Consider the following 25241-nt stretch of genomic DNA (forward strand, 5'->3'; position numbering starts at 1 on the left):
GGCACCACAGGGTGGTGTGTTCCCAATGTGTGTGGGGGGGCTGGTGCAAAAGGCAAGGGAGATCACATGGAGTAGGGGGGTAGGAGCACCAGCATCCAGAGCCCTTCCTGATCCCGTCCTATGCCTTCTCAACTGCGGGGAGGGGAAGGACGACTCCAGGGGCAACTAGTTGCGTGGGGAGGGGTCATCCCAGCTCTGGGCAGAGGGAGAAGCCTCCACACCAGTCCCTCCTCCTGTTAACAGCCAGCAAACAGTCCCTCCGTCCGGGGGTGGGAACACAGGGCAGGTAGGTATGAAGAATCAGGCTTGTGTTGCCCCAGCCTCTGTCCAACAGAGGAGGAATCGAGGTAGCAAATGGCTGAAATGCTCCAACGAAGGGGTAGAGGAAGTGAGGGAAGGGGAGTCCCCACTTGTGTACAGCTCCCACAGCCCAGGGGCTGGAAGAAAGACCTTACTTGTAAAGTGCTGTAGCCCCAGTAGGGTTGGGCCCCAGGCAAGCTTGGAAGCAAGCAGGCCAGGCCAGGGCACAGGAACCAGGCAGCCCCGGTCAGCATATGCCCTGCCAGGCTCCTTATCGGCACTGCCGGGGAAGGCGGGCTGGTAACTCCGCTGTCAGCCCTTACCAGCCACCTCTCATCCGAAGACAAACCAGCACCCAACCAACAATGCAGGACTGCCCGGCTCACAGCTGCAGCGTCCAGGCCCATGGAGTTTAATCAGGACAGTGGCTTCAGCCTGGTTCCTCAGTGGAAGCCACACCTTGAGCCTGAGGGTTTCTTGCTGAGGCAGGAGGTGCGTAGGCCTGAAAACCCCCAGGCTCACACCTCATAGAGGATCACAGGGAAATCCACGTGGATGCAGGGGGTGTCCAGCTTCACGGTGCCCTGAGGAATCAGGTTCTTATGCACCCGCCTCAGCTTGGCCCGCTTCTGCCCGTTCTTGGTGACGATTGTCTCCTCATAGAATTCGTGAGCGAGATCTCCATCCTCGTCATAGAACATGGAGCCTCGGCGCGTGAATACGAAGGGGGGCACGACTCAGCCTCGAGGATGCACCAAAGCCTGCTCCGCGGCCGCCGCCTCCGGGCCGCCGCCCCCCGCCGCCGAGGCGAAGGGCCACAGCCCCCGAGCTTTGGAGCCGCTGGTGCCCATGTCAGCGCCGCCGGCGCATGGCGGACCCCGCGGCCGCTTTGCTCTCACAGGGCAGTCCGCGCCACCATTCCTGCCCCGGCCTCCGCTCGCAGGTGCCGCCGCCGTCTTCCGCAGGGTCGGCTGTCGAGGTTCTATTTTTTTAATGTGATTAGGGGTATGGATGATCCAGCTATTGCTCTGACTTATTTTCTGTCTCACTCTTCCTGTCTCCTAACTTTTTTGAATTATTTTATTCCATTTCCCCCTGTATTTTCTGTGCTTCTGATTATCCTTAGGTGTTAGGTTCGAACCTCTACATTTGCAACTCAGCTCTAGCTTGTTGTATGATTTTCAGAAAGTGTTGCTTTCCTTTCCGGTAAAATGGAGGTAATAATATTCCCCACTTTGTATAACTGTTGTGGTAATCAGATAAGATGATGCTGGTGTTAGCTCTAATGCCCATAAATGCTCAAGAAATGGTAGCTATTGTTGTTGAATTTATTCCTGCTGTTGTTGCTTTTAATATTGGAGCCACAAAGTCAATATTAGTTCTTTAAAAAAGAATTGACATCAGAAGCTACAGACTAGACATATCAGACTAAGAGATACAGGCGCAATTCTCTGCCGTGGCCAAGCCATAGCTCACACAGCCACCAAGCGAGAAGCCTAAAAGTCACCACTAAGTATGAGCTTCCTGCATCCTGCCAAAGAGAGGAAGGAGACTTGTGGGTTTGGGGTACCAAGTATTGTGCTGAGAGGGGAGTCAGAATTCAGACCATTCTCACTGCCATTGCATTTCTTAATTGATGTCCTTGATTGTCTTCCTCTAAGCCAGTGGTTCTCAACCTTCCTAATGCCGCGACCCTTTAATACAGTTCCTCATGTTGTGACCCCTAACCGTAAAATTATTTTCGTTGCTACTTCATAACTGTAATTTTGCTACTGTTATGAATTGTAATGTAAGTATCTGATATGCAGGATGTATTTTCATTGTTACAAATTGAACATAATTAAAGCATAGTGATTAATCACAAGAACAATATGTAATTATATATTGTGAAATATTTATTTCTAACTACAAATAAATGAAATTTTGTCTTGAAGCATGGTGTAGCATGGGTAACAGTCTTAATATAACAACAGTAAACTACTTTGCTACATTTTGCGACAGTATGCGTAAAAACCCAACATCAGTGCGAAGGTTGAGATTGCTTCTTTCTCATCAGATCAGAAATTCTCGGGGCAGTTTTTGCAAGAGCACAACGAAGATCATCTTCCACAACAAGTCTACTTCTGTATTTAGACTTGATAACCAACAAGCTGGAAAGCCCTGTTTCACAAAGATATGTTGTTGGAAATGGAAGAAGAAGGCGCAACACAATCTCAGACAGAACAGGATATGACTGCAAACACTTGATCCAGAATTTTGTAACTGGCATTGTAGGGAAATCAGTTCTCGCTGCATCGTTGTTAGTAAGTTCAATGAACTCCTCTTGTGCTGTCTCAGGAACATCTTCAACGTTGACTGTGAATGGGCTTCTGGCAAGTGCAAATGGGGGGTCAGGTAGATTTGGAAAGTACCATGAAATTTCGTCTGCAAGCATGTGCAAGTGTTCTTTCACAGAAATTATCATCGTAATCCTTTTGTCTGGTTCAATGTCATGTTCCTCAAAGAAAGCAGATAAGGTAGGCAACATGTAAATTTTATTTTCATCCAATTTTTTTGGCCAAAGCTGAAGTTTCACTTGGAATGATCGGATCTTTTCAGACAAATCGAGGCATGTTGCATTTGGTCCTTGCAGTGATAAATTTAACTCATTCAAAATGGCAAAGATGGCAACCAAGTAAGTTATTTTTTGCAGTTCACTTTTATCACCGAAAAGTGCTTCAAACTGCGGTCTTGCTTTCTGATTCAAAAACGTTTTGAGTTCATCACGAAGCTCAAAAATATGTTTTAAAATTTTTTCTCGCGACAACCATCTCGCTTCAGCGTGAAATAGCAGAGCATTGTTTGGCGCATCAAACTCGTTGCATAGTTGCGAAAACAGTTGACTGTTTAAAGTGCCCGCCTTTACAAAATTGACACAACTTATGACGCTTTTCATTATTTCTTGTAACTCTTGTGGCAGTGTCTTCGTTGCTAACATTTGCCGATGAATCATACAGTGAGTTCCCATAACTTTTGGTGAGTCATTCAGTACCAAACATTGAAATCCAGATCAACATCCTAGCATAGCTGGAGCACCATCTGTGCAAACACAACAAACCTTTCCCCAAGAGATCTTATGCTCTTTCAGAAATGAACCAACTGTGTCAAATACATCACGTGTAGTAGTTGTTGTTTCAAGAGGTTTGCAAAAAAGAAACTCATCTTTAAAGTCGCCATCATTAATATACCTCACGTAAACCAGTAACTGTGAACAGTTTGCAACATCTGTAGATTCATCAAGCTGGATACTAAATATTGGAAGTGGAGCAGATTTAATTTCCTGGATTACCTGATCAAGAATATCAGCAGACATGTCATCTATTCTTCTGCGGACAGTGTCGTTAGGTAAGAAAATTGCACTCAATTTCATAACAAATTCGTCTCCAATCATAAATTGAACAATGTCTTTGGCCACTGGCAACATTAAATCCTCAGCAAAGTTGTGAGGTTTCATAGCTCTGGCGATTCTGAGTGCCACCAAATATGAAGCTTCAACGGCTGCTACGTTTTGTTTGTGGTACTTGCCACCAGTGTCAAGTCTGGCTTTCTTGAGCCCATCAGCTTTGCTTCTAAAATAGTTGGTATCCTTGCCGGCAAAGCTTGAATGCTTGCTATCAAAATGATGTTTTAGTTTGTTTGGCTTCGTAGATTCGGCAGATAGAACCTCACAACAAATAACACATTGCGGTTTCCCAATTCCTGCTGTAATTATTGAGGTAAAACCATACTGTAAAAAATCCTCACTATATTTTCTTTTCTTAACGTTCTTCTCTACACGATCTATTGTCATGGGATGGTTTGCTAATGAAAATAATATATAACAATAGCTTTAATAATACAAAAGATGATACATGGCATAGTTCAGTCAATACAGTTCATTAAAGTTTCCTATGATTTACCATTCTCTGTTGTTTTTTTTACATACCTGTTACTGTCACAAGGGGGCAGTATTCACATCAACCACAGCTGAATATAAAAAAACCGATCAGCATCAGATTAAATTCCCATTATACAGATATTTTTTTTGCAGTAGTTGATGATTTTACAGCACATGATTTTTCATTTACCCAGTGATTATAATTCATGAAGTGTCGTTTTACCTCCAATACTGCTGCTTTCTACACAGCAGCTGCTTTCTACACATGTGTGACTGGTCCCCGTGAGTACATTATGGCGCCAACCCTGTCACATACACCTGTATTTGTACGGGGTGTATGTGATGGGGTTGGCAAGATGATGTCATCATGCCAGGTACTTGTATGTGGGCGTATCTGCATGTGGGCGGACCCGCCTGGAGACGATAGAGGAGCGGTGTCTCCGTTCCTAAGACCATCGAAAATATGTGTTTTCCGATGGTCTTAGGCAACCCCTGTGAAAAGGTCGTTCGACCCCCGAAGGGGTCGCGACCCACAGCTTGAGAAGCGCTGCTCTAAGCCCTATGCCATGGGAAATACTAGTAAAAGCTCCATATGTAACCCCTTTTTAATTGCATACTTCAGTTTCCCCAGTCTTCTCCTTCTGGCTCGGAAAGCAATCACTTAATAATATCATATGAAGGAAAAAACCTTTCTCCAATTTACAAAATTGCAGGTAGTTGTGTTATTCAATTAAAATAATACTTTTTTTTCTGAGTATAACCTCTTGTCCTAAATTGAAACCCTAAATGGGCTTCAGACATTTAGCCAAATTAGAGAATAGTGTACCCATAGTTTTTCTATTCCTACATTAGAAAATATTTTTTTCTAATTATTTTCTGGCTTGCCGATCCATTTGAGTCACAGAATCCATTTCAGTGTATTTCAATTGTTTCAAAGAATATAAAACACCATCACCATAATTACCTCCATATCTTTATAAATATTGCAATATCTGTAATGGGAATGTAATCTTAATAAAATCTATATTGTCTTTGAGAACATTTCATGGGCAGAATTTGTATTAATAGAAATACTTTATGTATCTTATTTCATCATTGACTAGAGGAATCATTTCCTCTCCAAGATTAATTATCCCCATCTTCTAAAGATACATGGTGGCTAATAAAAAATATTTAAATTCTCTTTGTTTAAAATGCAAGGCACTATTATAACAAATTTTAATACATTGTGCATATATATAGTTCTGGTTATGAGCTAAAGAACACAATTCCTTGAATGTTATAGTTTTTCAATTCCATTTCAGTGCTAATTTTTTTTTCGAGCAACAAACGATCTATTTTTATTGAATTCAAAATTACAGTAAATATGCTCTGTGCAGATAATTGAACACCTGTAAATTTCCAAGCCCTCCAATTATAGATTGCATATTTCAGAGGCTTAAGGATCTGTTTTATATTCCAAAAGTCATGAGCTGAAGACTGATTGCAAATGTGTATGTATTAGCATAGCCACTAATTTTTCTACTGCATTGTATATATACATCTGAATGTGAGGCCTTTCATTATCACACTAATATCTTGTATTTAGCAGACTCAGATTTTTAAAAAATAGACTAAAACATAGCTGATATCTTTCCCTGGAATTGGGAAGGGAGAGTCTGTCTGGTGAACCCAATGCTAGGTACTAGTGACTTGTACCTTAGGGATATGAGCACAGGCCAAGAAATGCTGGGAGGGGAGAAGACTGAAGCTGAACCCGGGAGCCCCGACAGAGAACCACCCATTCTGTGCATCTCACCTTCCTCACCAAATCCTGTAGCTACAGGGAGGAGAAGCTATATTTAAAAGGGAAAACTGATAAAGTATGCAAACTGAAACAAACTCCTCCCCATTTTTTCATTGTATTCACTTTCAAAAGTGATGTTAAAATGAAATTCTATTTAATTAAACTTGGATCAATTTCAAATTTGAATTGCTATTGGATGATTTGAATTGAAAATATTATAGTTGAGCCTTTTCTACTGTGAACATCAATTTTACTCACCCAGCTATGATAATAGGGTTTTATCTACATGGCCAGAATCAGTATATCAGGGCTAGAAGTTTATTTAGAAATCATTTAAGTTTTATTAGGGACACATTTTATGAAAAATGAGGGCAGAGGGACTTGGAGAAGCTGTATGCCCAGCCAAGGCTAGAGGCCAGGGCCTGTGGTCCAGCCCACCGCCCTGGGTGTTGCTACAGCCATTCTCATGGTACTACATGCCCACAGAGCAGTGTTCAGAATCTTTCTAAAAAAGTGAGTACATAAAGCACAGTTATTCTTATATTATTATTTATTTTCATATTATATTTTTCCATGTAAACAACTGTAAACCTTCTTTTGCTCACCCCTGTATATGAAAAGAAGTCCAATGCAGATATGGTATAGGGTGTCAATGAAAACATGGAATGGAGAAGGTATACATGGGAATAATGGTCGTAAGACCCAGTAAAATATGGTACTATAATCACTGGATTACACCTTTGGAGATCCAATTACGCAACCTCAGATAGAATTCATCTGCCTTCTCTGAAAATACATTTTTTTTCAACTGTAAAATGAAGATTATTCCTGTCTTTCCTAACTCTCAAGAGATTTGTGAGGATTTATTGAGATAATCTGTTAAGTCACTTTATAAGCTATGCATTACATGATTGTAAGTGGTTGACAAGAATAAAGTGGTAGAAAAATAGAACTGATCACGTTCCTAAAGACCTGCCATTCAGGAAAGGAGCTTATCTCTTTACGCCTTTTATTTATTTTGATTGTATTTCAATTTTCTCTAAACATTTAAAAGTTGTATCTATTAGAACTGTCATAAATTTTAGTCTGAAATAGATTTGAAAAAAAAAATTTGGATTATTTTAAAATAGTAATTGACCATGTGAGTGAGATTTTTCTTACACATTTGATATTCATTCCATAAAGATGAGCTCCCCAAAGGAGAATCCCTTGATAGACTGGGGGACTTTGTGGCTCCTCTGAAAGAGTATGTGAATGTGTGTATGTGTGCTAAGGAGTGATTGCCTGGGAAGATCCAGATCTTTCATCACATTGGCAGAGTTGAGAAGAAAGGGATATTAGAGAAGAGCAGAGAAGGAGAAGAAAATATCAGAATAAAATCAAGAGAAGAGAAAGGGAATAAAAAACTTGAACACATTGCTATGCATGTGCTGTAGGTTGTTTGTGTCCCTCCAGAAGGACTGAGAAAATATCTTGTATTTAGGGGTAAATTTTTAAAATAATAATAAAATATTCACTGAGGGCTTAATATATCCAGGCACTGTGAGCTTTCATTCATGATATTAACCCTTTGAGTGCCAACCAATATCCTAGGAACTATGCTAAAATTGCCAAGGCATTTTTGCTGATTTTACAGCAGTTTAGGAAAAAAAATTATGAATCACAAGTAAATGAAGTTACATATTCAAAAACTTAAGGAAACCTTTACTACATTGACATATTTGGCAATATCATCATCACTAATAAAAGCAGACTTAGAACTGGACGCCATTTCGAAGCTTTGATAGCCCTCCCGGCACTTTTGGCAAAAGACAGGAGGAGTGCGATCGTGCTCCCTGGCACTCTAAGGGTTAATATGCCTCACAATGACCCCATCAGATATGAAAAGATTCAAAGTCCCTTTTAGGAAATGTTTGGTCCCAAGGGTATGCTGTATTAAGATGTGTATATAGAGGCCAGATTTTGGAATTCTAAATTTTTAGATTTTTAGAAAGATAAGCTTATGCCTTTACCACAAATTAACCAAAACACCCAAAATGTGCTGAGAAAGCACCTCATAATCTTAATGGGATAAAGAAAAGTTTTAAGGAGCCTCATGTTAGTTCATTCCATATAGGCCAGATTTTCAGGACAAATGAATTATGAAAAAGCATTTGGTTGTCACAGCTTTTAGGATTTTGGAATTGCAGATGAGGGATTGTTGTACATCTGTATTATTACCATCCCCATTTAACAAATGTGAAAATGGCATCAGGGAGTTAGTTCATTGCCCTGGTTGCACAGCCAGCAGGTACCAGAGCAGACTGCACATCCAAGCCTTCTGACTCCTGGGCTGGGGTGTTTTAGGAATTCAGTGCATATGGACAAATGAGAATGACTTGGTTTCACTTCACAACTGCCACCAGCTCTCTGCCTTACTGTTCTCATTGTTTCTAAGGATTGTCATTTCCTCTAACCAGATGACAAGGGAGTGGGAAAAGGAAGGCAGTGGCAGAGTATAATCCCTTCTAAAAATCTTGAAATTGACTGTCCAGCTTTAGATGAATTGGTAGCCAGTCCATGAGCATCGTTCCAAGAAGAATCAGGAAGAACTCACTAAACATTCATAAAAGTATATTTTGAAAACTTACTATGTATTATATACTATCCCAGGCACTGGCAATGCAATGTAGTTTATAAAAGTCTTTACCGTAGTAATAACACAAGTAACTAAATAATTAGAATATACTTTCATAACATGTTTGACACCTTTACATAGAAGTTGAACAAAAGTCCAGTCTATAAGGTACCAGGTTCTCCTTAGCTAATAGTCGGATAAGTATTTGTAGATCACAACTCAGGGGGAGCAGGCTTTCATGGGAAACCAGAAGAATGAGAAATTCCTTAAGTTACTGTGTTCCTTTTTCCCTCTGATGGGAAAAAGGCAACCAAGGTATGATTTGTCATGCACTCAAAATACTTGGAAAGGAGGAAGCCATAGAGAAGAAAACTCTCTCTCCTGTCAAGAGGAGCCACAAGGGCAGGGTGAGAGTCACTGATAGGAAATCATCAGCAAGGGTTCAAGTGAGCCACGGGCAAGGCAAGGCTGGAGAGGGAAGTCAGAGAGGCCCGGCAAGAGTGGAAGAAGATCGTCACAGCAGGCTGACCCCGGCTGAACGGGAGCAGGGACGGAGGCTGGGCCCGCCTGGTGGCTGAGCCACAGCAGCAGGAACCAGAAGTGGGCTCACAGAAAGACTGATTTTCTGTGATGTTACTTTTCTTCCCAAGGCCAGAGGACAGGGGGAGCCAACAGGCTGGAGTGGAAGGCTGGACACGAGGCATTTTCTCCTGCACTATCAAAGCAGTGAAGCAGAAGGAACACAGGTGCAATGCAAGAAGGCTCCATGAAACTGTGACTACAGAAGGGCCGCCATAACTGGAAAGTGTTCGTTCGAAACACATTATGAGATAAATGATTTTATGAACAAGTTGGAAACCTAACAACCACTCGTACTATCATTTCTATGTTAAAATGAGTTGTGCATCCTAAGCAATCAATGCAAAAACAGATTTCGGTAAAAACAGAAATTGTAAAGGATTGTGGGCTGGAGATGCTTGAATTACGTTTTCTGTCAGTCACGGAGGCTGCCACTAAGAGCCACTGGGTGGCAGTGTGGTTGTGATTTCCTGGTAAATAGAAAAGGGAGTAACTGGGGTTGAATCTGAAGTTAACAGGGTGTGTTTGGGGTTTGTTTGTTTGTTTTGTTTGTTTGTTTTCTGGCATTGAGAAGTTTACAATGGAAACTGTTCATGGAATAATAGCTTGAAAGTCAAACAATGACTATCATGCGAAAAACCTCGATCATATGAAATAAAACTGATTTGTTAACAAGGTAGCTAGCGTTTTATAACAGCAAAATGTCTGCTGGGTTCTCAGTGATTCTTCTGATAGAAGAATGTTAGACATATCTAAGTGTAGACAGGAGAGGGAACAGGACAATGGATACCTCTCTCCCGGCTCTTAGGAAAGCCGGGCTCCTGGCTGTACCCGGCAGGTGCTTTCTGTTCCCGGGCCCACTTCCTCCTCACCATCTGACCCACGTTCCCTTTGTCCTTGGAAATGTTCTTGGAGACAAATCCCTGACAAGTCACCTCATTGAACTATCTTACTTCACTCTCTTCTTTTGCATTTCTTTGAAATTATGTACAAAAACACACTAACGTTTTATATTATAAAATTTCTCTGTTCTTTCTTATTTCTGAAAACACTACTTACTAGCTGTGTGATCTTAGATAATTTACTTAACCTCTCTGTACTTCATATTCTTTACCTGTAAAATGAGATGACAACAGTACTAATCTCTTACGGTTATTGCAGGGCTGATCTGAGTTAATATAAGAAGAGGCTTAAACTAGTTTGCCCTCCAATCAGAATGTGAAGGAAGAAGTCAGAAACTGCATTCTGGTTCTGTTTTCTTGGGGGCCTTTAAGTGCTGGATATGCAGCACATGCTCCATAAATATTTAAATCAACAAGTTAATAAATGAATGGCTAAAATATGATCGTGCCCATGAGATGCAAAAAGGATGACTTCGATACGATCTGGCATTTAACATCGGAAACATTTATGAACATATTATTTTACATGATTAAAAAATAGATCATTTGAAGTGTAATTAAGCTTTAAAACATTCCTTTACATTTTAGATGGATCAGATGTTCTTAAACATTAAGGTAATACTTAAGAAAGATAAGTTGACTCCCAAAACATTGATTTAGAAGAGTAGGCCCTCTTAGTTAGAAGCTAGCTCTGAGATAATTAACTTTTTTACTTTCAGACTAGAAACCAGGTCTTTAAATTCAGTGGTTATTATTTTTGTCTTTTTAAACTTATCGCTGCCACAATTTGGTAAAAGCCATTAGCATGGTAAGTATATAAAGTATTGTTGATTTGGCTGTAAAAATGTATGTGAGGAATACTGTTGACATTCCATGTTTTTGTATGTTTGTACCAATTCATATAATGAATTTTGCTTCTTTACCATCAAAATATGAAATCTTATTCTTATCTCAGTCCTTAGGCTTTTTTTACAGTATGAAACACTTTCTGAATGGTTTGTACCAATTTACTGTGGGCTTTCTTCCCCTTTGGAACTATTTCTCTTTCCTTGCAGAAACTAGGTTAAAACTCTGCTTATCAGGAAAATTAGGCTCAGAGGAAGACAATGACCTCTTCAATACATCAAGTAAATTCACAAACTCAAAAGATCTGAACAACATCTTTGAAAATAGCTGGGGCTAAAATAACAAAAATCATAGTTTGGAAAAAAATTCTTAGAACCGAAAAATGTTAATTAATGCACAAAGTGGTGCAAACACCATCACCTCCTCTGGTCTGGTGCTGCCTACACACAAGAACCAAGCCTTTCCTGTGTCACCCTGGATCCCTACCGTGCAAGCTTGCCCAGGAGTCAGGGGGCCTTGTGTTTATTGGTTTCAAGAATAATCTTGCCATGTTTCAGTAAAGCATCTTTTAGTGTCATTGATATCAGTGCAACCTTAAATGAAATGCTGCAGGTGCATTTCAGCCCTGGGGAGTTCTATCTATTCACAAACAAGAGCTGTACCCAGCAGGTTTTTAATTTGGCAGAAGCCTCATTGCTATTCATTTAGGATTTATGTGTTTCTTTGTACTTTTGGCACAGTTCAGTACAAGATTATTTTTTAAATGTCATGATTTAAGAGCCTCCATTTCGACATGTTCATTACTGAACTCATTATTGTCCCTCTCCTTTTTCCCAGGATTACTGATCTCAGGGAATGGACCACATCTATCCAGTTGTCCATCCAGCAATCCAGAAGCCAGCCTGCACTGCTTTCTCTTGCTCACTTACACTTATCAGACACCTACTTACGGACTTGGGCAGTTGCCATGGGGGCAGGGACTTGGTCTATAAATTCAGAGGCTAGCTCAGTCCCTATGCTCAATAAATACTAGAGGAATAAGTGAATGACAAATATTTATCTAACCTATACCCTTCTCTCCACCTCTGCTATCGCAACCCTAGTTTTGGTGTTCACCATAGTCTTACCCGGCTATTGTAATAGCTTCTAATTTGGACCCTTTGACTATATTCATTTCTCACTGCAGCTGCCTTTAAATCTAGCCTCATTGTTCCCTGGCCTGGTTGCTCAATTGGTTGGAGCATCATCCCATATGCAAATAGGCTGTGAGTTCAATTCCTAGTCAGGGCACATACCTAGGTTGTGTGTTCGATTCCAGGTAGGAGCTTGTACAGAGACAACTGGTCACCTCTATCATGTCACATAATTACCATTTTTATGTCTCTTAGCAAGTTTGATGATTATAACACAATATTGTTGTCTATAGTCACTATACTGTGCATTAGATCTCCACGACTTGTCTGCAAGTTGCAACCTTGTATCTTTAAACAGCACCTCTCCTATTCTCAACCCCAGCCCCTAGTAACCACCATTTTACTCTGTTTTTATGAGTTTGGCCTTTTCAGATTCCACATATAAGTGTCATTGTAATATTTGTCATCTTTGTCTGACTTACCTTGCTTAGCATAATGTCCTCAAGTTTCATGCATGTTGTTGCAAATGGCAGAATTTCCTTTTTTCTGGTGGCTGAATAATATTCCATTTTATGTGTACACATGTGTCTGCCACATCTTCTTTACCCATTGACAGGCGCGCATGTTGTCCATATCTTGGCTACTGTGAATAATGCTGCAACTCAGTTCTGCTAATTGCAAAGCCCTTGCAGTTGGCTACACCATGTTGCCTCTGGAATCCCGTCCTCTTACCCATGAAAGGGAGGAGGTGAACTAGATGGGGCATCCACATTTTCTCAGTAGAGACCCACACAAGACCAAAATCCAATGCCATGGAGGCCACAGTCTTTCTTTTTTTCTAATTCTTTTATTTTTAAGACATGCCCATGCATTATGTAGAAATGGCCCAGGATTATTCATGGGGACAGTAATTTGTTCAAATGTGTTTTCCCTCCTCCCCTCTTCTCCCACTCTGATTTTTAGCTCCTTTGACTCAAAAAAATTGTGGCAGGAGGGAAAACAGAAGCCACTTGAAATCAGAGAATTTTGTTAGTTTTTGTAAAAGCCTAAACTCCTTGATATTATTATGATAAGTACTCTAGAGAGAGAGGAAGGAAAAAACAGCACCTTTGAAATCAATAGGGGGAGGTGGAAAGATTTCAGTAGAGAAGGAAAAGAAAGGAGCTCCGTGGGCAGGACCGGGAGCAGAGCTCTGGGACAGTCCCAGGGAAGCGGCAGCTCACAGAGGTGCTAGCTGTCCTCTGCTTTTATCAAGGCTGGGTCTGCAATCTCCGTGTGGCAGGACAGCAGAGAACACGTGGGATTAAAAGTATGAGAATAATTAACTGTGATAAACTGGAGGTGTAACAGTCTTCCTTTAGTCAGTCCCATATCCACATCTTTGATTCTCATGCAGCCTCAAGGACTGATACTGAATTTCTCACCTGCCTGACAGTATAGGAGCTTAGAGCAGATTTTATGTAAATTAAAATAATAAATAAGCCTGATATTTCCTGTCACCAGAGTTTACAGACTGAATCACACCTGCTCTGCAATATTGGACGTGACTCAGGCATGAGCAAAGGGAAGTTATATTCAAACCTATTTTCTTTTTGTATCTAAGGTCTCAGAAGACATCCTTTCCATGGTTTAATTTTAAAGGAATTAAATATGAGCTACTCAAAATTCTATATTAAATACTACTCAGCTTCCATTAGGATTGCCAACTGATCCGAGTTCATTTAACAATATATTGCCAGTCGTCAGTCATGAAACCATCATGCAGGAAGGGATGAAGATGCATGGGACCACTAGTTCACACTGAGGTTACAACACCCATTTCAGAGACTAGGTTACTTCTGGGGACGAGGCAGAGTGATAGGATCAGGGAGGGGCACACTGGGTCCTGATGATTATGGTCAAGTTCTAAAGTCTAGATCTTAAGTGGGCGGTAGGAGCATACGGCTTTCCTTTATTATGTAGACTTCATAACTTACACGTACATAACAAATACTCGTTTGCATGTATCAAATACACATTTGGGATGCCGAAAACCTTTAACATGGCCTAGCTCAGTGATGGTGAACCTATGACACACGTGTCAGAGGTGACACGCGAACTCATTTTTTTGGTTGATTTTTCTTTGTTAAATGGCATTTAAATATATAAAATAAATATCAAAAATATAAGTCTTTGTTTTACTATGGTTGCAAATATCAAAAAATTTCTATATGTGACACGGCACCAGAGTTAAGTTAGGGTTTTTCAAAATGCTGACACGCCGAGCTCAAAAGGTTCGCCATCACTGGCCTAGGTCATAATCCTAGCACATATCTCCAGGTTTGTTTTCTTATCTAGCAGAAGGCTGTTTCACCCCTTCTTATCACTCCTCAAACCTGCCACCCCCTTAATGCGCACACACTCAGACACACACATAACTGTGGTTTCCTTGGACTTCATTGAAGAAATCAGCACAATGATTATGCTTCAGTCACTAAATCTGCTAAACTACTTGCATCCAGTCCTTATTGTTTCCCTCTCTTCTGCTAAGTGGAAAAACTGCAGCAGTGCCTGCATCCCATCTCCTCAGTCATATCAAATGTTTCCCCCAAATCAGCCTCTGAGAACATTCTTGTATCTCAACCCTAATAAAACACCACAAATAGCCTCCCATGACCTCCAGTCTCCTAAGCTAATTCTCTTTCTACTTCTCAGCAAAACTTCTTTCTAAAAACCTGTCTGTCCTCACAGCCTACATTTTCTCATCTCCTAGTTTCTCTTTGGCCCACTTGGCTCCATATTGCCACTGAAACAATTCATGTCAAGTTTCTCTTCCAACCATTTCAACTGGTGTCTTCTTTAGGACCCTTTCCTGACCATTTCTCTAGCAAACTCTAAATGATGGCCTGCCAGGGATCTTCCTAGGCCCCATTTTTCTCTGTAATCCTTTCCTAAACCATCATCTCCTATCTCAGACTTAACAGTACTTGTTTCTAATGACTCTATACCTGACCTCTCACTTCTGCTCCAGATTCATGTTGACAGGAGCCTACATGAATATTGGGATATTAATATATCTCTCAAACTTAACATGTCTAAAACATAACTCCTGCTTCCCCGTTTTCCTTCTCAGCAAGTAGCACCACCATCTACAACCTCAGTCACTCAAAAGAGAAGTCGAGGAACCATATTTTATTCCTCTTTCCTTCCTCCTCCATACACAAATTCTCAAATTCTGACAAGTCTACCTTCTAAAAAATACCCCAAGCCCATCATCTCTGCTCCATTTCTAACTCTATCATCCTAACCCGATCATCATCATATTTTGTTTCAGCCCCTACAGTAGGGGCTCAACTGGTCTCTTGCTTTCATCTTTACATCCTCATAAACCACCCTGCACATAGTAGTCAGAGATGCTTTTCAGCATAAATCAGATCACATCATCTCCATCACCAGCCAGGCCCTCTGATCTACTCCTGACCATCTCTGCAACTCCGCCCCCAACCGCTCTTTCCTGCCTGTTGTGTTTTGTTTCCTGGTTCTGGATCAAGCTAAGCTTTCCTTACCTGTAGGTCTTGGCTCTGGCTGTTTCCTCCACCTGACATCATGTGCCTGTAATTGGTGCAGGGCCCCTTCACCTTGATGTCCAAGTCTGGTCACAAATGTCTCCTCCTAAAGGAGGACATACTTTGCCACATCATGTAAAGTGAGGGAAAGGAGACTCTGGGGTGGAAATAGAACCCCAGCCAGAGCCTTTCGATAGGAGACAGAGTTCAGCTCACCTGGAAGCAAGCATTGGCAAACGCCGGGCAGTTGTGTGGCTGTAGCCAACTGTTGGAGCCCAGGGCACACAGCTCCAGGCCCAGCAGGTCCTGCAATATTAATCAGAATTGGGGCACAAGTCTCATCACACGATAGGGCATGACAGTCGCAGTTGTGGAAAGGGTAACGGGCAGTTGGCCCATGAGTGTACTTCTAGGGACGCACACTAAATTTCAATGCAGAACAGCAGTTGAATTCCAGACCTCAGTTTCTGTGGAAAACTCAAAAGGTGGGTGGAAGACAGGCAGGGACAGACAGCAGTTGAGTGAATTGTATTGGAGAGTTACAGGCTCCTGGGCTGGTCAAAATTTAAACTGATTTGTGGCATTAGACAATGATGGTCTTTTTTATTCATTTGTTTTTTTGTTAATCCTCACCCGAGGATATTTTTCCATTGCTTTTTAGAGAAAGTGGGAGGGGGAGAGACACAGAGAGAGAGAGACATCGATGTGAAAGAGACACATCAGTTGGTTGCCTCCCACTCTGGCCCTGGTCAAGGCCAGGGATCAAGCCTGCAACTGAGGTATGTGACCTTGACTGGAACCAAACCCGGGATTCTTCAGTCCGTGGGCCAATGCTCTATCCACTGAGCTAAACTGACTAGGGAGACAATGATGGTCTTGATGATCATTGTTGATTTGAAAATATTTACCTTTTGATTAATGTTTCATTCACTTCTTCCTTATTTTCTTTATTTACTGTTCTGCATGTGTTTCCTCAATCATACGATGGGCATTGTAATCATTTTTATAAATTCTTTTGTGAATTAAAACATATTAAAAGTACTTAACAGTATATTACCTGCTACATAACCCTCAATATGTGGCTATTATAAATATTAATTTCAATATCCATTCCCTACCAGCTGCCTATTTAATGTCTGCACTAGGCTTTATGCCAACTTGACTACTCGGTTTTTATTTGATACCTTTATGATGCACAAATCTAACAGCTATTTTCACTAGCTTCATTTATTTTGAAAGAATTGTCTTTTTTAGTGTCCATTTATTTATAATTTGTCCCAGACATGATCAAAACATTTATAATTAGTGGCAATATTAAATTCCTGTTTGTTCATTCAATGAAAAGGAAAATACAAGTATCCACATTTAAAATTAACAAATATTTATGGACTGCCTTTCATGTACCATTGAAATTATTACAAAGTCTCAGTAAGAATTCCTACCCAAAAAAGGAGCATAGAAGGAAAGCTAGACTGATAAACTGCATAATAAAATAAGAAACATGTATTCAGTTAGGAAAATGCAAAAGGAACAATGGGACAAAAGAAAGGGAGCATTTAATACAACCTGGAACTGCAGAAAAGAATTATTAAAAAAATGTGTCACATGGACTGAGCAATAAGAATCAGTAGGAGTTTGCAAATAAAGAAAAATGACCAGGCATTTCTAGAGAGAGAAGCATTATGGGTAAAATCAAATTATGTGTACCAGGAGATATAACCAGGTCAATACTATTTAAGCATAACATACAAGGTCAGGAGTAAAGAACAGTGAGGCTAGACTTATTTTTTATTTTTAAATTATCACTGGAGATAATAATAATAATTATTTTATTGATTTGAGAGAGAGAGAGAGAGAGAGAGAGAGAGAGAAACATTGATCAGTTGCCTCCTGTACATCATTTCTGAGTCAAAAGATTCAGAAGGGAAAGGACCCCAGATATTTCAAATTCAGTGAATGGGCTCACCAGACCCCAGCCTGGCCCTTTTCAAAGGGATTAAACTCACAACCTAGGTATATGCCCTGACTGGGAATTGAGCCTGCAACCTTTCTGGTGTAGGGGACAACGCTCCAACAAACTGAACCACCCAGCCAGCGCACAATAAGGCTAGATTTAAGGGCAGCTGCAGTGAGAAATAAATACAGTCAAAGGGTCCAAATTAAAGAAGCTATTACAATAGCCAGGTAAGACTATGGTGAACACCAAAACTAGGGTTGAGATAGCAGAGGTGGAGAGAAGGGTATAGGTTAGATAAATATTTGTCATTCACTTATTCCTCTAGTATTTATTGAGCATAGGGACTGGGCTAGCCTCTGAATTTATAGACCAAGTCCCTGCCCCCATGGCAACTGCCCAAGTCCGTAAGTAGGTGTCTGATAAGTGTAAATGAGCAAGAGAAAGCAGTGCAGGCTGACTTCTGGATTGCTGGATGGACAACTGGATAGATGTGGTCCATTCCCTGAGATCAGTAATCCTGGGACAAAGGAAAGGAACAATAATGAGTTCAGTAATGAACATGTCGAAATGGAGGCTCTTAAATCAGGACATTTAAAAAATAATCTTGTACTGAACTGTGCCAAAAGTACAAAGAAACACATAAATCCTAAATGAATAGCAATGAGGCTTCTGCCAAATTAAAAACCTGCTGGGTACAGCTTTTGTTTGTGAATAGATAGAACTCCCCAGGGCTGAAATGCACCTGCAGCATTTCATTTAAGGTTGCTCTGATATCAATGACACTAAAAGATGCTTTACTGAAACATGGCAAGATTATTCTTGAAACCAATAAACACAAGGCCCCCTGACTCCTGGGCAAGCTTGCACGGTAGGGATCCAGGGTGACACAGGAAAGGCTTGGTTCTTGTGTGTAGGCAGCACCAGACCAGAGGAGGTGATGGTGTTTGCACCACTTTGTGCATTAATTAACATTTTTCGGTTCTAAGAATTTTTTTCCAAACTATGATTTTTGTTATTTTAGTCCCAGCTATTTTCCAAGACGTTTTTCAGATCTTTTGAGTTTGTGAATTTACTTGATGTATTGAAGAGGTCATTGTCTTCCTCTGAGCCTAATTTTCCTGATAAGCAGAGTTTTAACCTAGTTTCTGCAAGGAAAGAGAAATAGTTCCAAAGGGGAAGAAAGCCCACAGTAACTTGGTACAAACCATTCAGAAAGTGCTTCATACTGTAAAAAAAGCCTAAGGACAGAGATAAGAATAAGATTTTATACTTTGATAGTAAAGAAGCAAAATTCATTATATGAATTGATACAACCATACAAAAATATAGAATGTCATATATACATTTTTAACAGCCAAAACAACCACACTTACCATAATTATCATACTCATGGCTTTTACCAAATTGTGGCAGCAATACGTTTAAAAAGAAAAATATAATAACCATTGAATTTAAAATCCTGATTTCTAGTCTGAAAATAAAAGAATTAATTATCTCAGAGGTAACTTCTAACTAAGAAGGTCTACTCATTTAAATCAATGTTTTGGGAGTCAACTAATTTTTCTTAACTATTACCTTAATGTTTAAGAACATTTGATCAATCTAAACTGTAAGGAAATGTTTTTAAGACTTATTTATATTTAAAATGTTCAAATTTTAAATATATTTTTTATTAATTTCAGAGAGGAAGGGAGAGGAAGAGAGTTGGAAAAATCAATGATGAGAGAGAATCATTGATTGGCTGCCTCCTGCATGACCCACACTAGGGATAGAGCGCAACCCGTGCATGTGCCCTGATCGGGAATCGAACCCTTTCCTCTTGGTTCATAGGTCTACGCTCAACCACGGAGCCATGCTGACCATGCGAAATGTTCTATTTTTTAATCATGTAAAATAATATGTTCATAAATGTGTCAAGTTTTAAATGCCAGATTGTATTGAAGTCATCTTTTGTGCATCTTTTTAGTTCAGTGAGCTTGGACAAGTTATACACTCTTTCTGAGATTCAACTTCTTCATTTATATAATGGGTATCATTACAGGGTCATTGGAAAATTTAAAGAGCTTACATGCATACATGGTATCTTACCCAGAGACTGGTACACAGAAGATAGTCAACCCTATACTAATCCATATATGATCTACACCTGACCCCTGGCTCAAAGCCATATATGCAATGAGTGGCAGATCCTAATGAACACCCAGGCTCCTCTACTCCACTTGCCACTCTTTTCATATGCATCTTCAGCTGAGAAAAGCAGTGAAATATGGACAATTGGGCTGTATTAACAGTAGACAAATCTGTTACCAGTAGACAGGCAGTATGCATGCTCAGTGTGAAAAGGGCAACGTATCATTTATCAATAATCCCTTTCATTTAAAAGATTGATAATATTTGCATAAACACTTGGCAACATAAATTGCCTTTCTCTGAGCTGCAGGGCCAAGGCCAGACAGTAGCAAAGAGTCAGGCTACCAGCTGCTATTTTTCTCAAGTTGGCTTTCCTAGTCCCAAAGATGAGCCAAATGGTCAGCAGGCAGCTGATTAGCAGTGTTTGTCATGCTCCAGGGTGAATGGAAATGAGGCCAAGGTTCTCTCCCTTTATGGTTAGGTACATGTCTGAAAGGGAAAACAATGTGCCAAGACTGATGAGCCTGGCCCTGATCCTTCCCAAGAAACTCCAATGTGTATGACCTGTCACCAGGGCAAACATGTCAAAGATGTCACAGCTCAGCCCAAGACAATCACTACCAAGGAGACAATTCCAACAGTGAATCTTCCTGGGAGAGGACCACTCACATCTTGCGAAGTGAAGAACAGTGTACTCAATATTTTTATATGATACTGGTGGCCTAGTGCACGAAATTCATGCACGCGGGGCGGGGGAGTGTCCCTCAGCCAAGCCTGCACCCTCTCCAATCTGGGACCCCTTGAGGGATGTCCTACTGTCACTGGGATCGGGCCTAAATGAGCAGTTAGACATCCCTCTTACAGTCCAGTACTGCTGGCTCCCAACTGCTAGCCTGCCTGCCTGCCTGATTGCCCCTAACCGCTTCTGCCTGCCAGCCTGATCACCCCCTAACCACTCCCCTGCCAGCCTGATCAATGCCTAACTGCTCCCTTGCTGACCCGATTGCCCCTAACTGCCCTCCCCTGCTGGCCTGGTCACCCCCAACTGCCCTCTCCTGCAGGCCTGGTCACCTCCAACTGCCCTCCCCTGCTGGCCTGGTTTCCCCTAACTGCCCTCTTTGCAGGCCTAGTTGCCCCTAACTGCCCTCCCCTGCAGGCCTGGTCTCCCAACTGCCCTCCCCTAGAGGCCTGGTCCACCCCAACTGTTCTCCCCTGCAGGCCTTGTTCCTCCCAACTGCTCTTTTCTGCAAGCCTGGTCCCCTCAACTGCCCTCCCCTGTTGGCCATCTTGCGTCCACATGGGGGGCCTCTTGAGTGTTGGAGTGATGGTCAATTTTCATATTTTTCTTTTATTTGATAGGATAGACTTAAGCGAAGCAGATATGTGTTGATTAATTAATTTATTCACTCAACCAACATTATCAAACCTGGGGTTTTGTAAACCAGTATTATTAAACAGATACCGTGTATTAGATTTCTGGGTTTCAGCTATTAAAACAAAAGCTAATGTTAATACAATGGATTAAGCACTTTACATAAATTATCTCTTTAATTATCAAAAGTCACCTATGAGATATTTTTTATTATCCCTGCTTTACAGATGAGGAAAATGAGGTCCAGATTTCCAAGGCCACACACAGTGTTAGAGCTGGGAGTTGAACCCTGACTTCTCTGTGTTTGATTACTGTATAATGCTACCTTCAAGGGCTCCAACTTAGTGCATGGGATTATCTAAAAGAAATTTGCATTCTAAAACAGAGAGGAGGAATATTAATTACCATTGGAGAGGATATACTGGGTGAGTGGGAGTAATGTTTTTGAGAACTGATTTTTATTTGTGCATTTCCCATAAGTAAAATGGGCATCTCATAGTGACTTCCATTAAGAAATATTCAGAGGAAAAATTCATCATATTTTCCTATGTGCTGCAAAGCAGTAGTCTTGTGGGAGCACATTATTATTCTATCGTCATTTTCTACCTGAAGCTGGAGTAATCAATCTTGCTACAGTAGATAGTATTCTGTTAAGTGCTCGAAAATGCAAGTGTATTCTCTTTTACACTGGAGAACTCATGATCTAAAATGCCGGTCATTGTCAAATTACAGTAGGACCTAAAAAGTCAGCTGTTCACATTAATAACGGGGGAGTACCTGCCACCACTGTGCCGGGAGGTGAGGCCAGGGAGAGCACCCACGTCTCCAGAAGCCCCTCAGAAACAGCAGCATTCAGAATGCTTTTGAGTCCCTGGCACATGGCAGAGCCTTGGCGCGTGTTTATTGAATGAGTAAACACAGGAACCGTGAAGGCCCTCCTCACAGCAGGAAGTGAGGCTTATCAGCTGTCCCCAAGTGGTACAAAAGAAGCCGGTCTATTTGACTATACGTATAAACACAGGGAGCTCAAGAAGAAAAAGAGAACAGGCCCTGATAGCTTGGACTAGAAAATGCTCAGTATCTGTCCTGGGTCATGGGTTGTACCCTATTGCCAAGTTGAACATTGGGACATCCAGGTAAAGCAGTTCTGTTAGTGCCCTAAGCGGGTTATAGATGAGCCTAGAAAGGTCAAAACCACATTAGGTTGTAATAAAGAAGCTGAATACTTTGCACTTTATCTTATAATAGGCAGCCATGCAAATTTTTAGATAAGAAAATGACTTGATTAAAAATTAATATGAATAAAGGGGTATCAACTCTGGTCATGGAGCTATGTTAATGAATAAAGATATTAAGTATTTATAAGTAAAAGTCCACTCAAATTATTTCAGCACACAATTTTCCTTGTCATATATATTTTTGAAAGGTTGAAAGCTATTGCTTTCTTTTTTTAAAAAAAACACACACACACACACACACACGATTTTATTGATTTCAGAGAGGAAGGGAGAGAGAGAGGGAGAGGGAGAGGGAGAGGGAGAGGGAGAGGGAGAGGGAGAGGGAGAGGGAGAGGGAGAGGGAGAGGGAGAGGGAGATAGACACATCAGTGATGAGAGAGAATCATTGATTGGCTGCCTCCTGCACACCACTGCATGTGGGGACAAGCCTGCAACTGGGTGTATTGCCTGACCAGGAATCGAACCATGACCTCCTGGTTTATAGGTCAATGCTCAACTACTGAGCCACACTGGCTGGGCTCCTTATCATATTTTAAAACCCAAGAGTGACTCATAATTTAAGGGGTTTTTGAATTCAAACCTCTTTACTTAATGACTTTTCTTACTATAAATAAAACCCTTATCCCTATCACTACTAACCACCAATTCTCATATTTATGATTATAAATTATCTCTAATGAAAAGGGCTCCAAATACCCATTCCCTCATCAACAGTAATGCAAGGTCAAGAATAGGGCAACATAGCTGCACTTAGAATGAAGATTATTCAATAAAATAAAATATTATCTTTTTCAGAATGTAGCATTACAATGTGTCTGGATCTTCATGCTCAATTGAGTTAGAAACTAAACACTCTGAGGAGTAGACTCTTATTTTGAATGGAAGAAAGTGTCTTAGGGACAATGGTGGTAGACCTTGAAAGGTGGCCAGTGCTGAAATTGTATGAGTAGAGTGAAATGGAGTCAACCTGGAAGTCTTCAATTTACAAGATGTTTTAAATTATCAATTATATTTTTATTTTGCTTTTAAACTTAAAAATGATTAATATAATGCACTGTACATTCAGCTACTATAGAAGAGATAGTACGATTTGATTCTATTTATTTTGTGTAGAAACACTGGTTTTGATTGTTGCCATGAGGAGAAAAAAACAAGTATCTTAGCCAGGAACTTGGACATTATACCACTCTCTTACCAATCAGCAAATACTATTTCTCAGTATGTATCTCTTCAATTCATCCCTCTTCCCAATGTCCTAGTTCAGTCTGTCATATTTCCTTACCATGGCTATTACAAAAATCTAATATTTTTGCCTGCCTGCTTCTAAGTCCTCCTTCCTCCTCCATGTAACCTCTACTACATCTACCAGAAGGGCATTTCAATGGTTCCCTAATATCTCCAGGATAAAACCTAAACTTTTAACTTGGAGTGCAAGGCCTTATGTGAGCTGGCCCCTGCCTAGCTCTTTAATCTCCTTTTTAAAGCTCCTGTCTTGATTCCATACTCTTGCCATACTGGCTTTATCTACACCAGTGGTTCTCAACCTGTGGGTTGCGACCCCTTTGGCGGTCGAACGACCTTTTCACAGGGGTCGCCTAAGACCATCCTGCATATCAGATATTTACATTATGATTCATAACAGTAGCAACATTACAGTTATGAGGTAGCAACGAAAATAATTTTATGGTTGGGTCACAACATGAGGAACTGTATTTAAAGGGCCAGAAGGTTGAGAACCACTGACTACACTCCTCTGAATGGTCTCTCCTCTGGAAATCGCACACACACACTTCCCATCCTTGAATTCTAATCCCCATTTGCTCACATTTTTGAAGGCTTCTTGTTTTTTAAAGCCAGAATCCTCTTTCTGCATATTTTTAAAATTTCTTTTAAGCTATAGGTCCCCCCAAATTTTCTGATGATGCCTATTTAATATCACCATTTTGTTCCCCTATTAGGGCACTTTTCATACTCTAATTATATGCTTATAAAAGTACCAAACTCACCAGAATAAATATGAGGAAAAGGGATCTGAATCTGTCATTTTTATATGGCTCCAACTGAATATAATATCCACTACATTATGTGAATGCTTTCTGAATTAATGAACAAACATTCTCAAACTGAAGTTCTCCTCCTATTTTTACCATAAGGCTATTTCCTTAGGAGTGGAGGTGTAGTAAGGATGGGAAAATGCAAATACTTCCAGGGATATGTAAAGATCTCTCAATCACTTGGGGGCTTTAAATCAGCCTAATATGAGTCATGTTTTATGTGTGTTGAATGAGCACTGAACTAGGAATAGGAAGACCTGTATTCTACTCATGGCTTTACCACTCTCTTGTTATATGATCCTGAGTCAGGTACTTGACTCATGTTCATAAACTACAAAATGAGGGAGCTGGAAGAAATGATATCTAATATATTATAAATATTATTTTCCAGGAACTTTAAAAAGTGAAGATAGAACTTAGAAGAAAAGTTGACTTTCTCAAGTTCATAATAGCTCATTCCCTTAGAGAACAGGTGTTTCCAGTTCAGCAGTGCAACAAGCAATGCTCCTAGTGTCAAACGCATTACATGGCTATTGTAATGGGATAGATGCTCATATTTGATGTTTCTTTTGAAAAAAATGTCATTTTTTCCTCATGTTCTAAAATACATGCTTGAAACAGTATTCCCAGTGTTCCTAAATAGCACATTTTAAATTGCATTATATTATAACCAACATTATGGCTTAATTAGGGTCTATACATCAGTGTAAATAATTATTGTTTACAAAGTCAGCTATACATGTGTACAGATTTCTGTTGGTAGTAGAATTAAGGCATCCAGACATTTATACACATTTTACTATTCAAAATACCAAGTCACCTTGTTCTAATTGAATAAAAACAGATCTAACATAATTGTCAAGAAA

At 40.4% G+C, this 25241-nt stretch overlaps 1 pseudogene; it reads right to left on the reverse strand.

The window, feature by feature from the left end:
• Positions 1-666: 666 nt before the first annotated feature.
• On the reverse strand, positions 667-18972 carry LOC118660163 (annotated as a pseudogene).
• Positions 18973-25241: the final 6269 nt, after the last annotated feature.

This window comes from Myotis myotis, unplaced genomic scaffold (genome assembly GCF_014108235.1).
Source record: "Myotis myotis isolate mMyoMyo1 unplaced genomic scaffold, mMyoMyo1.p scaffold_m19_p_7, whole genome shotgun sequence".
Taxonomy (NCBI): domain Eukaryota; kingdom Metazoa; phylum Chordata; class Mammalia; order Chiroptera; family Vespertilionidae; genus Myotis; species Myotis myotis.